This window comes from Perca flavescens, chromosome 1, assembly GCF_004354835.1.
Source record: "Perca flavescens isolate YP-PL-M2 chromosome 1, PFLA_1.0, whole genome shotgun sequence".
Taxonomy (NCBI): domain Eukaryota; kingdom Metazoa; phylum Chordata; class Actinopteri; order Perciformes; family Percidae; genus Perca; species Perca flavescens.
This window is the reverse complement of record NC_041331.1, coordinates 42,310,694-42,326,540: the sequence shown is the minus strand read 5'-3', so window position 1 is coordinate 42,326,540 and position 15,847 is coordinate 42,310,694.

Sequence of the window (15,847 nt, the reverse complement as noted above, 5' to 3'; positions counted from 1 at the left end):
CACTGTCTAATGAAGTGTTAAGAGACACCGAACAGCTTGACCACACACACACACACACATTTAGGGGCTTCAGGGACCACGGAGACATCTGACACAAAACACATTTTGCCACCCATTTGGCAACGTTCCACGGTACACTATAATTGGGCGCGAGATGCGAGGAGATGACACAGGTTTGGGTGTTGGCGACGTGTCAGCGTGAACCTCTGAGGATAGTTAGAGCCTGAAGGCCTTTACACACTGGAAGCATTACAAATAAATGACACAAAAATGTGAAATGCACGCCTGGGAATACTCCTACCAGCAGTTAAGACAGCTACGCAGTCGAGGACCTTTTATTGTGAAAGGTAAGAACAGAAGGAATGGACCTTTGTCAAGGTTGAAAGGAGTAAGTTGTCATCGTGGACGACTCTAGGTTTGGACTACGTGCTTCCGTGCTGTTGTTTTATTGGCCGATGTTGGCAAAATCAGAAAAAGATTGTCACTTTACTGCCGATAAATGTTCACATGTTGTAGAGTAAAAGGCCTTGAGCCACGATGACCTTGTTTGTCTCTGTTTTATGAGGCCTGTGAGTGGTAAAACATGTGTAGGGTGCGTTGGAACAGGATGCACCCAGGAAATTAACTAACACTTATGTTTTAATGTATCAAAGAGAAGGATCCAGCAAAGAAGAATAAAGAGAGAGGGAATTGTCAGGTGCGGGAAAAGACGTGTTGGTGTCAGGGCGAGAGAGAATTGTCTTAAAGGAAATCTCAACCTTACGCATGAGTTGTATTTTGCTTGCAATATCATTTAGTAAAGTTTGTTATAGACTAACTGAGTGAAGCCTGTGTATTGATTTCTGGTCTACCATTCAAACGAGCACAGTTTTAAAGGCGAAGTCTGTGAGGTGACCAACTGGAGTCAGACATTGTCTGACATTGCCACTTCAGTACTCATTACAAAAACGCTTCTATATACAAATATATTAAAGTGCCAATTAATCACACGAAACAAATGCTTCTGGTGTGTAAAGGCCTTTGTGGAATAGAAGATATTTTAAGCACAGTACCCTTTTTCTTTGGTGAGTGGTCATTGTATGTGTATTTCAAGTTTAAAACCTTATTGATTGATGATTATGTTGTCTTAAATTAGGTCTATGCTGCCTAAGGGCGTTTTCACACCTAAAGTTTGTTTGCTCACGGAGAAAAATTCAAGCGAACCAAAATGCATCACTAAAAAGCCTCCAAGAACTTCCCTTATTGGTCTGGGGCGGGAGCTAGAACGGACATCTCTGTGGTCAAACCAGCTCATTTCATTTCAATAATTTGTCAGACATTGTTTCTACGTCTGCTCTGCTCTCCGAGACTTCGCTCTGCTTAGCCGCCGTCTGTCTACAGCTTTAGCCGTGGCTGGTTTGACCACGGAGATGCGAGTGACGGTGAGGTAGACCGCAGTCTATTTCTATTAGAGAAACACTGCAAGCTGCCACCGTTTGCTGCTCTGCACTCGGGTTTGCCCCAAACAAGCATAGGGTCTCGGTACACTTAACCAACGAAGGGGTCAGCCCTGTGTTCCCACAGCCCAATGGTCCCACATTTCTAAGATTTTTTTTCTCCAAAATTAGGCCATATGTTCCCACATTTCCTTTTTCATAAATTTGAATCAGATTTTAACAATAACCCTAAAAAATCTTGCGGGAGGATAGGGCTTAAATTGAAGGGAAATGTAGGGATCCAAGACCTAATTTTGAAATGTCCAATATATGTGGGAACATAGGGCCTAATTTTAAGAAAAATCTCAGAAATGCAAGACCATTGGGCTGTGGGAACATATGTGGGAAAGTGTACCGAGACCCTATTCTTGTTTGGGGCACACCCTAAGGGGGCTAACCAAATCTAGTGGGATTTAACTGACCCAAACGAAGCAGGTGTGAAAGCACCCTAATTCCAACCTTACACCAAACGACTTTTCAAGCGATTCCACTCTTGCAGACTATTTTCCTATATCGTAATGAAATCCTGAGAGTCTTGGTAGAGTTTTGGTAGAGTCTGGGTCTCTCGTTGTCTCCATCATTTGGTGTAAGGTCATAAAACTCAGTCCCAGTCAGTCTTTCTCCCGTCTGGTTGTTCAGACAAAACCAAACGTGTTTGATATAAGTCTGAAGTGTTGGTAGTGAAGTTCAATCATGTGAACATTGCCAACAACCAATGGGTGCTCTTCCTCCAGCACCAAACAGGAAGCAGCAAACAGCTAGAGCCGATGTCGTTTATGGTTTGTTATGGCACCGTGCTAAGCTAAACGCTAACCGATTTTCAACCCTTCTGAAGCGAGTCATCCAACGGAGATTTACTAAGACCAGATGAACACAGACCTCAAGGTACTGGAGACATTCGTCTGTATGTACGGCAGAACAGAAAATCTGCAGACTTTCCCCATAAGTTACCAGCTAACGCTAGCGGTAACGTTAGCTAGCTAGCTTGGTTATATTTTTCAAAACAAAATCTAGCTGTAGTCCTGTAACGTGTGACCCTGCAACATCCCCAGTCTTTACATATTATGACTTTAACGTTGGACGTGAGATGGTTGTCTTTAGATGTGTGATGGTTGTCAGACTTTAGTCTTTTCAAAGTCTTCCGGTGTACGCTAGGCATAAGACCTTGTGCTTTTCTGGGGAATGTTATCAGCAGCTTTTTGATTCCCACCGTCTTATTTTTCACAAACACTAGCTCCAAGAAGCTCGTCACTTTTTCGCTTTTTCATGTGTTTGTGTTTTGATTTGTATGTGGTGTCAGAGCTCTTTGTAAACTATTGTTTAAAAAAAGGTACTATGCAAATAAAGTTATTTTTATTAACATAAATCAGTCTTTGAAGCATATCAATAGAACATTATAACTCTGAAATGAAGACCTTTAGCCAGAGTATGCTTTGACTAGAAAAAGGCCTGTTTTGCTTGTAATATGCATAAAAAAACAACCATTGTAGATATTGCTTTTAAACGCAGACAGCAGTCTGTACGCCTGGTACTGTGCAATTTACCCTTATTATTTTCCTTATTTAACCTCATCGAGTGTTATTTCTAAAACGCCTGCAGGAGGGAAGCTAACAAACTCAATCTCAAAGTGTCAAACTGGTAGAGAAAGTGTGTGTGTGTGTGTGTGTGTGTGTGTGTGTGTGTGTGTGTGTGTGTGGGGGAAACAGTGGGGGTGGTTGTTAGTGTGGAGGATCCCGACAAAAACAACATTATAAAGTAAAGAAATATGAACCAGAGGGGATGAAGGAAGCTGCTCTGAATAAACGTCTCGCGGAGAATGCAGCAAATTGGTGCTGATACAGCAACGAGAAACTTAATGAATAGTTTCGGTGAGTATTTGTTTTTCAAAGTGAAAACAGGAAGAATAAATTGCTTTTTTAAAGGCCCAGTGTGTAACGTGTTCAGCTGTTCATTATCAAAATCGGTGTTGCCTGTTCACCAACTTGTCCTTTTTGATGAATATTTATCACCACCATCAATTCCAGGTATTCCTTTTGGCTTGAAATTTTACGTTTGTATTCGCATGAACTGGGGTAGACCATAGACAGCAAAAGAAATGGACCAGCAGACCCCGTGTCTCTGGTCTGAGACCAGTGGAGGATATCAGAAGTCTCTTTCCCGGTGCTGGCTGAGTGTTACTGAGCAGCCTCCAACTGAGCTTGAAGACGTAGATGTGACGTGAGCAACCTGTCTGAAAGTGTGAAGTCTTCTGGTAGCTGTGCCGAGAGAAATCTCAATCATTCCCAATCTTACAGAGACGGAGAGTGTTGGTATATGTAAGGAGATAACATAGACACAGGCTAATTACTGATCACTAACATGCTAGTTAACATTAGTAATTAAACCTAAACGTAGTGAATGAGCGCTGTATGACTGCTGGTTGTCTTTGTTAGTCTTATGTTACCTGCCTAGGGACTGCAGATGGAAAGTAGTTATTTTAACTAATTCTGGCATATGTACATGGTGTTTTTATACAACTATGTTCATAAATATGCATGGTCCCTGTCAAATAAATCAATAAATAAAAATAAATAAATAAACAGCTAATGTAAGTCCAAACTGCCTGTGAGCTTCTCCTGTACTATACGGTAATTCCTCTACTGTGTGACAGTAAGTCTCATGGTTATGACCCAATCGTTAGCCTATTTTTATAAAAGCGTCTGCTACGGAGCCATAACGTGAGCTACAAGGTAATGGAGCCTTTTATACATTGTCGTGTTTCTTTAGAAATAAATAATGGACAAATAGAGTCTTTAAACGCTTCAGATGTAAAGTTATTCGCTGTCAAAGTGACGCCAAAATGAATGGGAGTCAATGGAATGCTAACAGAGAATAAGAGTTAGATAGCATCAAAATGCCGCCATAGGAGGTACGGTAGGTAGGTTGTGGAGAGAGGCTTACCCCCCTTGAGGTAGACGCTCCATATACATGCTCCATCTTGAAATACGTTAGCCTGTAAGGGACATACAGGACTTACTGCTCCACCTTTATGTGTGTGTGTGTGTAAGGGACATACAGGACATACTGCTCCACCTTTGTGTGTGTGTGTGTGTGTTTTTAAGGGACATACAGGACTTACTGCTCCACCTTTGTGTGTGTGTGTGTAAGGGACATACAGGACATACTGCTCCACCTTTGTGTGTGTGTGTGTGTGTGTGTGTGTGTGTGTGTGTTTTTTTAAGGGACATACATGACATACTGCTCCACCTTTATGTGTGTGTGTGTGTGTGTGTGTGTGTGTAAGGGACATACAGGACATACTGCTCCACCTTTGTGTGTGTGTGTGTGTGTAGGGACATACAGGACATACTGCTCCACCTTTATGTGTGTGTGTGTGTGTGTGTGTGTGTGTGTAAGGGACATACAGGACATACTGCTCCACCTTTATGTGTGTGTGTGTGTGTGTGTGTGTGTGTGTGTGTAGGGACATACAGGACATACTGCTCCACCTTTATGTGTGTGTGTGTGTGTGTGTGTGTAAGGGACATACAGGACATACTGCTCCACCTTTATGTGTGTGTGTATGTGTAAGGGACATACAGGACATACTGCTCCACCTTTATGTGTGTGTGTGTGTGTGTGTGTGTGTGTGTATAAGGGACATACAGGACATACTGCTCCACCTTTATGTGTGTGTGTGTGTGTGTGTGTGTGTGTGTGTGTAAGGGACATACAGGACATACTGCTCCACCTTTATGTGTGTGTGTGTGTGTGTGTGTGTGTGTGTGTGTGTAAGGGACATACAGGACATACTGCTCCACCTTTATGTGTGTGTGTGTGTGTGTAAGGGACATACAGGACATACTGCTCCACCTTTTGCGTTTTCTCTGTCACATGATCCACTCCCAGCTGCTGCTAACGCTGCTAATGGGTATCGTAGCTTCCTGGCCCCGGTGGCGAGTTTAAAGAAGGAAACACGGAGGACCACACGTATTCAAAATCCAAATTTCAGGAACAGGATTCTTCTTCTTCTTTGCCCAGAAAAAGAAAAAGGAAAAGAGCAAGAGAGCGGCTCTTTGAAGCGTGAAGGCTACCGTAGCTGTAATACCTACTGTGAACTGTGTGGTGAGAGAGAGTTGATTGAGATATACGATCTCAATGCTAGATGGGAGAAATTCACACAAGTTGGACCTTTAAAGCCCCTTTCAGACATGGAGTCAGTAACATTGCTGGGTTCATCTTTGTGTTGAAGTAATGTCTTGTGGTTATTCAAAGGTCTTATTTTTTCAACAAATCTTTTTTTTTATTTCAACATTTTAGTGTCTTTTTCCGACCTTTCTGGCGCTCTTCGAAATTTTTTGGCTTTCTTTTCGGACGTTTTTCTCAACATTTCTTTCAACGTTTTTGATAGTTTATTTTTTGGGCATTTTAGGCCTTTATTTAATTATATTGGACAGCTGAAGAGATGAAAGGGGAGAGAGAGGACGAAAGGACATGCAGCAAAGGGCCGCAGGTCGGAGTCGAACCTGCGGCCTCTGCGTCGAGGAGTAAACCTCTATATATGGGCGCCCGCTCAACCAGTTGCGCTACCCTGGAGCCCCTTATGTTTCTTTCACGTTTTGGCACTTTTTAGCGTTATTTTCAGACCTTTTTGGCGCTTTAATTTTTTCCGATGTTTTTGGCGGGTTATTTATAATTTCTTTTTTTCTTCATTTTTACATTTTGGTTTTTTTTATTTTATGTTTTTCTTTTAAAACAGCATTTGGCGCCAGGGAGAACAAATCTGTGAGTAGAAGAGTAACGTTATATCCTGTTGCTGGAATTCGAGGATTAAGATGACTGAGCATCCTTCCCTTTAGCACCATCCAGTGGGCTAGGTCTAGTTCCTGACGAAGCGTCTGTATGTCGACGAGTTGGGAGTGAGAGTGGGTTGTAAAAGACGTCGTGGGTTGATGTCACGTTAGTCTCCCACTGCCAGACCTTCCTCCACAGCGCTGCGGAGGAGGGTCTGGCTAGTCCACACAGCATTCCTAGACGGGAGAAAAACCTGCTCTGGTTTTTTGGCATTTCTTTAAACCAATCACAATCGTCTTGGGCGGTGCTAAGCTCCGGAAAAGCCTCGGGAAGGAACTTGTTTTGGTGGAACATGTGGACGTTCAAAAGTAGTTTGAGTCGTGCAACAGAAAACTCAGATTGGACAGATAGTCTAGCTAGCTGTCTGGATTTACCCTGCAGAGATCTGAGGAGCAATTAAACACCAACGGGCATCAGCGAAAAGACATCCGCAATGCATCCGGGGGAATTATAGACTATTGTCACTTATGTAAAGCACTGCAGTGACTTTCATTTGAGATATGGACTACTATGCGAAATGTGGAAGTCAGAAATCAATTTGATCTTTAATAATGTGTCCAACTTGTGTGAAGCATTTTATATTCAACAGATGGAAAAAATATTGGATAAAGTACAGTTGTTTACTGTCAGGTTTAGCAGGGAGGAGTAGGGAATGGCGGACCCAAAATGCAGAGAGCAGGCAGGCAGGCAGGAGAACGTTTGAAGAGGAGGATTTATTAATGAAAAACAAACAAACCAAGGGAGTCCTGTTAACTGCAGCAGGCAAAAACCAATTCCAAAAACTTTGACTCCGAGGTGGTCGTCGGCGACGGCAGAACACTTCAGGCGGCCGATGGCGAAGGCAAAATCCCTCCGGCGGCCAAACAGGCGGTCGAGGGCGGGGCCCCTCTGGAGGCCGGCGGCGAAGGCGATACCCCTCTGGAGGCCAGCGGCAAAGGCGATACCCTTCTTTAGGCCGGCGGCGAAGGAGATACCCCACTGGAGGCCGTCTGCAAAGGCAGATCCCTTCAGGAGGCCGAACAGGATGGCTCAGGCTGAACCCCTCAGGAGACTCGGCAGGCCGGTGAAGGCTAAGACCCTCCGAGGGCCGGGCAAGCAACGGGTCAGCTGAGCTGGAGCCAGGCGACGGGTCAGCGGGGCTGGAGCCAGGCGAAGAGTCAGCGGGGCTGGAGCCAGGCGAAGAGTCAGCGGGGCTGGAGCCAGGCGAAGAGTCAGCGGGGCTGGAGCCAGGCGAAGAGTCAGCGGGGCTGGAGCCAGGCGAAGAGTTCGCCAACAAGGTAGTAGGAACAGGAGTCGGCCAATCCGCCAGCAGAACCCGGGGGGCAGGAGTCGGCCGGACCGCCGACAGAATCCGGGGGGCAGGAGTTGGCCGGACCGCCGACAGAACCCGGGGGGCAGGAGTCGGCCGGACCGACAAAGGCAAAGTCTCTGGGGAACAGGACAAAGTCTCAGGGGTGGTCACAGGGGTGCCGGAGACCGGCAAAGCCACAGGGGCAGTCTCTGGGGCGCCGGGAACTGGCAAAGTCCCATGGGGAATGGCCACAGTCGGTTCAGGCGGGCAGCTAGCCAGCCGGGGAACTGGAGGGCTGCTAGCCGGCCGGGGATCTGGGGCGCTGGACAGTGCTGGAACACTGGGCGGCTCGGGGACACTAGGTGCACTAGAGAGCTCGGAGACACTAGAGAGCTCAGGGACACTAGGGACACTAGAGTGCTCAGGGACACCAGAGTGCTCAGGGACACTAGAGGCTGTCAGCCCGCTGGGAATCAGGGGGGCTGCTAGCTGGCCGGGGATTAGGGAGGCTGCTGGCTAGGCTGGATTCAGGGAAGCTGCTAGCTGGCTGGGACTCGGGGGAGCCGCTAGCTAGCCTGGATTCAGGGGGACTGCAAGCTAGCTGGGAGTCGGGGGAGCCGCTGGCTAGCTGGGAGTCGGGGGAGCCGCTGGCTAGCTGGGAGTCGGGGGAGCCGCTGGCTAGCTGGGAGTCTGGGGAAGAGCTATACGTCAGCCCAGAGGCAGGAGGACTGCGTGCCAGCCCAGGGACAGAGGAACTGCACACTAGCTCAGGGCCAGGAGAACCGCACGCCAGCTCGGGGTCAGGAGAACTGCACGCCAGCTCGTGGTCAGGAGAACTGCACGCCAGCGGCGATTCTGGGCGGCTGCACGTCAATCCAGGGTCAGGAGAGCTGCACGTCAGCCCGGGAACAGAAGGGTTGCGCGTCAGCTCGGGAACAGAAGGGTTGCGCGTCAGCTCGGGAACAGAAGGGTTGCGCGTCAGCTCGGGAACAGAAGGGTTGCGCGTCAGCTCGGGCTCAAGTAAACCGGTTAGCTTCAGCTCAGGTACACAGGTTAGCTCTGGCACGCTGGTAGGCCCAACAAGAGGTTGATTAGGGGCATGGAGTTGGGAGCCATGTCGACCATTCCTCCGTCTACGTCCTCTGCGAGTCCCAGGGAATATGGCCAGGCGGGTACCCTCATAGGACTGCTGGTGGTTGAGGGTGCCCGCAGAGTAGGTGTCATCTGGGCAGGCGTTAGCAGGAGTACTGGGCCTCTGATTAGCAGCTTGAAAGCTGGCAGCTTTGGCGTCCTCAGTCCGTTTTGCACATTTAGCGAAATACTGGAATAAAGTAAAAATGTCTCTGGCTCTCCTCCAGGTGGAGAAACGACAGCACTAGGAATAATAGGCAATGGAGCTGGCGGAGTAAAGAACAATGCACCTGTGGCCAAGGTGTTAGCTGGCTGAGAGACAGGCAGGCAAGTGGGTGAGCCATGGAGGAAGCTATCCAACTTCTTCTTCACAATGTTTAGGTGTGGAACAAAATGGCTCACCCACGGTCTCTCCTCAAACCACTGTTCTTGCTTGGAGATCCTCTCCAGAACTGGGGCACACCGACCGGGTCTTGAGTCCAAAAGGCTCTCCACGGTGCGCTCAAACTCTGCTACTTTCTCCCTGAAAAGTTGCCTCTCTGCTGGGTCCATGGTGGTCAGATCATTATGTCAGGTGTAGCAGGGAGGAGTAGGGAATGGCGGACCCAAAATGCAGAGAGCAGGCAGGCAGGCAGGAGAACGTTTTAAGAGGAGGATTTATTAATGAAACACAAACAAACCAAGGGAGTCCTGTTAACTGCAGCAGGCAAAAACCGATTCTAAAAACAAAAAGGTTTCAAAAAACCAAGGGAATCCAAAAACAGGAATAACTGGGAGCGCTGACACTGGGGGACACAAAACACACAAAATGATCTGACACTGGACAACGGGAACACAAACACTAAATACAGAGGGTAATGAGATAACACAAGACTGGTGACACAAGGCTGGGAAACAGGTGAAACACATTAGGCTGGGCAAAGCAATCAAAAAGGAGGGAAACACAAGACAGGAAGTAAAGTGGACAAGACAGAAAACCAGAGACTTCAAAATAAAACAGGAAACTGAGCAAAAGACAACACAGAAAACAGACTACCAAACTAAGACAACACCAAAACCATAACAGTTTACAGCCTTCAGGCCTGTTCACAGCAGCAGTTAAAACATTTTGTGGCAAAATAAATCCTTTCCAGTGGAATCACCTCCATCCGTGGATTAGCTCGCAGGGACAAAGTGCATCCGCATGAATTTTTCATGTAAAATTCAACTTTAGTGAACTATGACATGTGAATTTGCTCCGCTGAACCAGCAGGAAACCTGTCTGGATGGTGCTGATGTTAGAGGTAAAAATAAACTACACCACACAAGAGATGGTTTGCAGTGAAATATAAAACAGCAGCAGCCAGCCAGTCTCCTCTCTTTGGACTCCTCCTGTCAGGGTTTTTCCTGGCTCAGAATTGGACTTTTGGGGGGACACACATAAAGCAGGGGTTTGGGGGTCCTCCCCCATGACATTTTGAGAGTCAAAGACTTCATTTCCTGCATTCTGATACATTTTTAGGCACGTATATTTATGGTAAAAACTTCTTTATTTATGTCAAGAAAAACACAAAATTCTGTTACTTTTTCCCAAGAAGCACATTTTGTACAGTAGTGTAACGGACCGCCACTATGGTTCGGCACGCATGTGAACCGTTGACTAATTGCAAATGTAACCCCCATGGTGGGAAACTCAGTTTAACTGCCGCTGCTACGTGAACAGGGCTCAGCAGAGAGACGGAGCGGGACGAAGCCGCCTCTACAGCTTGTTCAGGGAGTCAGGGCAAAGCCAATAAAGCGCTCTGAACTTTTGTGTTCATGCGTAGGTAGGCTACTCCCGTACGGCTCGCAGCATCAGGTGTTAAAGGTCCCATGGCATGAAAATTTCACTTTATGAGGTTTTTTTAACATTAATATGAGTTCCCCCAGCCTGCCTATTGTCCCCCAGTGGCTAGAAATGGTGATAGGTGTAAACCGAGCCCTGGGTATCCTGCTCTGCCTTTGAGAAAATGAAAGCTCAATGTGGACCACTAAGGTCTATATAAAAGAGACTTCAGATACAGTATTAGGGGACCACTAAGGCCTATATAAAAGAGACTTCAGATACAGTATTAGGGGACCACTAAGGTCTATATAAAAGAGACTTCAGATACAGTATTAGGGGACCACTAAGGTCTATATAAAAGAGACTTCAGATACAGTATTAGGGGACCACTAAGGTCTATATAAAAGAGACTTCAGATACAGTATTAGGGGATCACTAAGGTCTATATAAAAGATACTTCAGATACAGTATTAGGGGACCACTAAGGTCTATATAAAAGAGACTTCAGATACAGTATTGGGGGACCACTAAGGTCTATATAAAAGACTTCAGATACAGTATTAGGGGACCACTAAGGTCTATATAAAAGACTTCAGATACAGTATTAGGGGACCACTAAGGTCTATATAAAAGAGACTTCAGATACAGTATTGGGGAACCACTAAGGTCTATATAAAAGACTTCAGATACAGTATTAGGGGACCACTAAGGTCTATATAAAAGACTTCAGATACAGTATTAGGGGACCACTAAGGTCTATATAAAAGCATCCAAAGAGCACCATGTCATGGGACCTCCAAAAGAGGCTGTTAGTGAGATGCACATCTGCCGTCCTCATTTCATCCTCACGTCTGTCCTCTCTATTCCAAAGCACTAGGTACAGGCTACAGCACAATACAGCAGATAGATCTGCAATAGTTATGTCTCAGTCATCGCCCGGCGCTTCCTCCAATTAGCAGCGTTCAACACAAAGTTTGCCGGTCCAGACGTCTGTGAAAAAGAGAAGCTTAATATGTCTTTTCTATGTCTTCACCTCATTCTGCTCCCTCAGTGTGGAGCTTTTGACAGCCACAGAAAACATGTTCAGATGGCAGTGTGCTCTGACACTTACTAAAGAATCAACGCTGCAATCAAGTGAACTGTGAAGACGAATAAAGAAATAGCCGGCGGTTTGAATTAATTATTCCTTGTACGTGCATCAATTTGTGAAGTGAGCAGAGCAGCTTTGTGTTCAACAAAGTTTAACATCCAGGAGTTTTCAGTAGGCTAATCATACATGTTTTGCTGCAAAGAATGACATTTATTCTTACAATTATTATTAGTGAAAATCTCCCATGTTTCTGAACACAAGAGTTTGTGAGAGCTAAGAGCACAGGACTGAAAAATAAGAATGAAGAAAGGAATGCCTTTCAGCTGCAATGCTTTAAAAACATAATTGGATAACTAAATAAAGGCATACAACTTTACCTGAGGTATTTGAAAAGATAACATTTCTGTCTGTATAAGTAAGTTTCAAGGATGAGGACTAAGTTTGACAAATATTTCTCAGTAATACTTCCTCACTGCGACAACAGTTAAGTTTAGGCACCAAAATTATTGCAATTATAGATTTTGTGTAACTTCTGGCAGTAGCTGTATCCCTTCTAACCACAACACATCCCCATCACCAGTAAAACCTTATTCTCGCATTGCCGGGCCTTCCTCCGAGTCCACACAGCATTCCTAGATGGGAGAAAAACATGCTCTTGTTTATTGGCATTTCTTTAAACCAATCACAATCGTCTTGGGCGGACTCAATGACGGTGCCTCTGCTAAATAGTCTCAGGAAGGAACTTGTTTTGGTGGAACATGTGTACGTTCAAAAGTAGTTTTAGTCGTGCGATAGAAAACTCAGATTGGACAGATAGGCTGAATCCCATTCCTCCCCTTAACCCTAACCCTTTCCCCTTCCCCCTAGCCCTTGTCCCTTGAAACAAGTGGCAAGGGCTAGGGGTGAAAACATACCCCTATGAAATGGGACACCACTTGGTTACAGTTATGTCACCACACAGTATTGATCACAAACTTCCAAGATACTGTCTGCAAGTGTGTGTATGTCTATTGCATGGGTTTTGACAAGTGTCATATGCATGTATATATTTTATAGTTCTTTTTTGTTTACTTTGGTGGTGTATATGTTCTTATCTGTGTGCTACTTAGGTTTGTTTGCAATACATATTTTTAAACACACTGAATGGTGTGTTGTATATCTGTTTCAGTTATCATTGTTTTGAATGTCATTGATGTTCACAAACACTTTCTTTGTTAATAAAAATCTGTCTTTATTGCCCAATAAAGTAAACACAACAGGCAAAAACATTATATAAAAATAAATTATGTTACAGAACCATATCAACTATTAAAACCATAACTTACATGTCACACACACATATAAAAAGGCACTCATGCAAGACCATAAAAAACCTACAGTTAATCCAGACCACAGTCTGATGCCTGTTAGCCAATGTACAGGTACATGAATGCATTACAAATGATTACAATAATACAGTACCACCAATACAATAATGAATGGCTACAAAATGAACGCATGACTCAATCCCATAGTTGCTTTCCAGCATATTTTGATTTTAGAAACTTCTGCTCGTTTTCAGCCTGAAAGTGGATCAGCTGCTGGGTTTCCTCCTGCGTCCCTGTGTGTGATACAGGACGGTATATGTAAAGCACGTATCGATGTCTCCAAAGCAAGTAGTGTTATGCACTGATATCAAACGAAATTCGCTACTAATGGAGTTTAGTTAACACTGTAGACATGCATGGATTCCTTTCAAGGCAGAGAAATGCAACTGTTGTGCAAATAAGCAATGTAGCGTTAACGTTGCCGTTAGCATAGCAAGCTAGCGATTTCTAAAAACGTTTCAATTACAAATATAGTTGCCAATATGTATGTACAGGACTGTGTAGAGCACAAAACAAGACTGTCATAATTTTTAAATCAATTCTTTAAGCCGAAAATACTTACATTTATGGGTCTCTCTGGTTGCCCTGGCAGCCATGTTCCTTGTTGCGCAACATCTCTGGATACCCCTGCTGGCCAAGTGAGCTCGCGTCCATACTTGGTCGGAAGGGACCTCTGGCCCTTCCCCTAGGCCCTATCCCTCGATCAAGACGAGTATTGGGACAGCACTAGCTCTCACGTGAATGTGCACAACAAGGGTTAAGGGGAAGGGTTAGGGTTAAGGGGAGGAATGGGATTCAGCCATAGTCTAGCTAGCTGTCTGGATTTACCCTAAAACCCTAAACTCTGTTGTAGGCTATACATGTATAAACAGCTCGGGGCTAATCCAATGAGAGCAGATGAAGCAGAAAAATTTGGAAACCACCCAACAGCTCTATTCACCGCTTGATGCTGATTGAGATGGTACAAAGAGCTCGATGGTGTTTTAAGCCGCCAACGTTGACTTCAAGGCACCTAACCCTAACCTTAACCCTACCCATAACCATTGCCTAATCCTAGGGCCTTCCAGGCAGCACTGCCTGGAAGACGACATTGGGGGCATAAAACACCAAACACTATACAAAGATGGTATGGTAAAATGTTTCTGTTTTTATGGATTGTATAAATCAGTCTTTCCTACGGTGGCCCTGAGAGGCCACAGCACGCAACAATAAGACAACACGTGCAAATAAACCACAGCACGCAACAATAAGACAACACATGCAAATAGCCCACACCACAACGGAAGTGTTTCCAGGGGACACTTTTAAGTGATGCACACATGCCTCAACCATTGGCTTTCCAATTATGGAGCTACTCAATTCCGAAAACTTAGAAATCTATTGACAATCGGCAACGATTTTCGCAAGACTGCCTATATTCGAAATCTAAAGAGTTAATTTCTCACCTAAAACGTATTCAGAAGTGAATTTAGTGATGAATAAAATGGCAAAAGTTGTTAAAATTGTCCTGTTGTTGGTCTGTCTGTATGTACCGGAAAGCCAATCGTTGAGGCACGTGTGCATCACTTAAAAGTGTCCCCTGGAAACACTTCCGTTGTGGTGTGGGCTATTTGCATGTGTTGTCTTATTAGTGTGTGCTGTGGTTTATTTGCACGTGTTGTCTTATTAGTGCGTGTTGTCTTATTTGCACGTGTTGTCTTATTAGTGCGTGTTGTCTTATTTGCACGTGTTGTCTTATTTGCACGTGTTGTCTTATTTGCACGTGTTGTCTTATTTGCACGTGTTGTCTTATTAGTGCATGCTGTGGTTTATTTGCACGTGTTGTTTTATTAGTGCGTGCTGTGGTTTAGTTGCACGTGTTGTGTTATTGTTGCGTGCTGTGGCCTCTCAGGGCCACCGTACTTTCCAGAAAAACGATTATGCGATTGCAAAATTCAACGCATAATCAGTCAAAGTCTGCATATTTATGCGCGGGGGGGTCGCATTTTTTTTAAATACGCTGCACTTTCGCTGCATAAATTGCTGATTTCCGCGCAAACTATGCGGTGTTTGCGTGATTTAATAATCCCCGCATTTTCGTTGCAAAAAAGTCCCATAATATATCTCAGCAGAAAGTTGAAAAATGTTGAGTTTACTTCACACAAGAGCAGCCATTGTCCCCTGTTGCCATGGGAACGTTATGAAGTGATGTAATTATGCAACGTGAACATCGTCGAAAAGCAGGGTGTTGGGGGGAATCACTTATTTTTTTCTCTTTTTCATCAAACCGCAGTTTTGCAAGTTCCCGGAATTTCATCGCATAAAATTGCATAAATATCCTACATATTCCATCGCATTTTAAGAAAACGTGCCGCATAATCAAGGATTTTTGCCCCGCAACAATCACAAAAAAAACTACATATGTCTACATATGTATCTAATAATTTTATTTACAAGCAACAAATTTAAGTTATGTACAGCAAGTGTTATGGCCATGGTGTGTGCTTTACGTCAAGATCTGTCCACATTAACAGTGTATTCCAAGTAGTCTTCACACGTCGCCATACATTTCTCAGTCCTGTTCTTGGAGCTGAAAGAAATGGGTTTCGTATGATGCAACATTTGCCAACTCTGTGAACCGTTCCTGAAAGGAGGGCTCGCCTGGGTTCCTCCATTTTTTTCCATCATAATTTGCTTTCCCATCGTCCCCCCGGTGAGATGTCATTTGTGGATCACTGAGAAGTATTAGCCTCAGGCAGAGATCAAAGTTGGTTCAGGGTAACGCTCATAAACCTTTAGCTAATAATCCTGAGTCATGGGACGTTCCCATAATACTGCAGTTTTATTTAAATGTCATGCTGTATTTCCTTTCCTAGT